Genomic DNA, 2,896 nt, shown 5'->3' on the forward strand with positions numbered 1-2,896 from the left:
CATTTCAGAGCACCGCGAAACATGCATCCACGTTTTTATGCCTTGTAGTCAAGCGCGTTATCAGAGCGTTTCTAATCAGTCTGCTGTGGATTGTAGCATTGTTGACTGTCACAGACAGGTATGGTTGCTGTAACACTGTGACAGCCTCAGAGGTTGTCTAAGAGAATACTGGGAGCAACAACACCATGAAGTCCAAAGAACACACCAGACAGGTCAGGGAAGTTATTGAGAAATTTAAAGCAGGCTTAGGCTACAAAAAAGATTTCCCAAGCCTTGAACATCCCACGGAGCACTGTTCAAGCAATCATTCAGAAATGGAAGGAGTATGGCACAACTGTAAACCTACCAAGACAAGGCCGTCCACCTAAACTCACAGGCCGAACAAGGAGAGCGCTGATCAGAAATGCAGCCAAGAGGCCCATGGTGACTCTGGACGAGCTGCAGAGATCTACAGCTCAGGTGGGGGAATCTGTCCATGGGACAACTATTAGTCGTGCACTGCACAAAGTTGGCCTTTATGGAGGAGTGGCAAGAAGAAAGCCATTGTTAACAGAAAACCATAAGAAGTCCCGTTTGCAGTTTGCCACAAGCCATGTGGGGGACACAGCAAACATGTGGAAGAAGGTGCTCTGGTCAGATGAGACCAAAATGTAAAACGCTATGTGTGGCGGAAAAATAACACTGCACATCACTCTGAACACACCATCCCCACTGTCAAATATGGTGGTGGCAGCATCATGCTCTGGGGGTGCTTCTCTCCTGCAGGGACAGGGAAGCTTGTCAGAGTTGATGGGAAGATGGATGGAGCCAAATACAGGGCAATCTTGGAAGAAGACTTGAGACTGGGGTGGAGGTTCACCTTCCAGCAGGACAACGACCCTAAACATAAAGCCAGGGCAACAATGGAATGGTTTAAAACAAAACATGTCGATGTGTTAGAATGGCCCAGTCAAAGTCCAGATCTAAATCCAATCCAGAATCTGTGGCAAGATCTGAAAACTGCTGTTCACAAACGCTGTCCATCTAATCTGACTGAGCTGGAGCTGTTTTGCAAAGAAGAATGGGCAAGGATTTCAGTCTAAACGTGGAAAAATTCAAGGGGGCCGAATACTTTTGCAAGCCACTGTATGTGCTCTTATTCTACTTTTAATTTACAAATTTACAGCAAACACACATTGATGCTGTTATGTTTTGTATGTTTGTTTCTTCTTTTTCAGCTTACTGGTTACTCTGTGCTCCTGGGCATGACTGTTGTAGCTTTCTTCATGACTTGGAGTGGGTGGAGAAAATGGTTTGTAAAAAAATTCACTTGTTGCAACAAGAAAACGTTTTACTACAAACTGATTTTGGAAGAAGAGAAAAAAGTTCTGGAGGAGCTTTTGAGGAAAGAAGCAATTGAGACTTTGACTAAAGAAATCATGAGCAACATCAAAAGGAAAGACTGGGACGGCTGTTTTAATGTTGCTCAACAAATGATCAATAAAGCAAAACATCAACAACCAGGAGCAACCAACCAGCAGATCAACTGGATCAGTGAGGGGAGCTCCAACAGAGGGGGACAGCATCATCAAGCAGCAGCACATCAGCAGGTAAAGTGCTGTGTTATTTACATACCAGATGTTACAGCTGCCAGACTCTGTCAGTCTAAATTAATGAAACTATTTTTTTGTTGCATTCTGACCTGCACAGTCATCCAGGTCACCATCATATGAATCCAACTCTACTCACTATTAATAGCATTAACATATGTTGTTGTTGTTTAGTTAACTATAAAACCAAAAAGACACAGATGTTCTTCCTGATGTAACTCTCTGATTTATCTGGGCTTGAGACCATCATCAGGGCTCTCTGTGTTTCCCCTCGGTTGCAAATATGATCTATGTTACCTCGAACTACTAACACTGTGCAGAAATACAATGAAGAGTGAATAATTAGTGCACAGAGATTCTGTTTTTTCCTTTTTCTATCAGAGTTAACTTTCTTACTAATTGATAAAAATCTTTTGCAGGCACAAAACTATGAACTTGATGCAGTGGCACAAGGTAAACACACCAACACTCCTTAATTCACCATACAGCTCTCTTAACATCACCTAACTTCCCTTTTACTGTGATAATACTAAAAACCTTCACTGATGTGAGGATGGTGGTCTGCATAGCATTTTCTTGTTTTCAATGAGACAGTCTCACATTGAGGGCTTGCATTGTCCCAGCTCCATGCAAAGCCTCTTTTGCATCTACAAAGCGAGCATAAAGACACGACAGACTCTAAATGTCTAAATTTCATCAGCAGCTGTAACTCAGTTTAGACATTTACTTTAAAAACTAAGTCGATAACAACAATAATAATCTCTTTCACAGGGTTGAAATATCTTATATGTCATAGCTCATAATGAGATTTTTAATATTGCGCTGGTGAGGGTTGGAGTTAATTTTAATCACTTTAGAGATTGGCCACAATGTGTTACTGTATAAAATATTCACACATGTTGTTTGTCTCCTACCCTCCTGCTGCACCAGAACCACCAGAACAGCAGTTTTATTTCCTCATTTATAAAGTTGCTATCAAAGCTCAGAGTGTAGCAAATCTGTATTCAGCACCTCCCAGTCCTCTTATTTCCCCTTTTGCTTTACTTATGATGACTGATGTTATGATCAGTCTGTTGGAATCAGAATGAAATCTATGGTCTCCATCTTTTTAACTCTGTGACTCTGACAGTAATATAGCCGACAGACTGTGAGACAGTTTCTCTGCACTGAAAACATTTACTGTTTATCACTGCAACAGTCTCTGTTTAACCCTTCCTTACTCTTCATACTCACAGGATTCAGGACAGTTTGGACCCAGGCAAAGAATTCCTTCATAATGAGTGTCTACAACAAATTTTTATCTACAG

The 2,896-nt window shown here is 41.4% G+C and overlaps 1 long non-coding RNA gene across 1 annotated transcript; it reads left to right on the forward strand.

Moving 5' to 3' along the window:
* Nucleotides 1-1,464: 1,464 nt before the first annotated feature.
* LOC134618885 (uncharacterized) lies at nucleotides 1,465-2,042 on the forward strand. Its single transcript, XR_010091936.1, has 2 exons — nucleotides 1,465-1,589; nucleotides 2,009-2,042. It is a non-coding gene; the product is annotated as an uncharacterized LOC134618885 (long non-coding RNA).
* Nucleotides 2,043-2,896: the final 854 nt, after the last annotated feature.

This window comes from Pelmatolapia mariae, linkage group LG20 (assembly GCF_036321145.2).
Source record: "Pelmatolapia mariae isolate MD_Pm_ZW linkage group LG20, Pm_UMD_F_2, whole genome shotgun sequence".
Taxonomy (NCBI): Eukaryota; Metazoa; Chordata; class Actinopteri; order Cichliformes; family Cichlidae; genus Pelmatolapia; species Pelmatolapia mariae.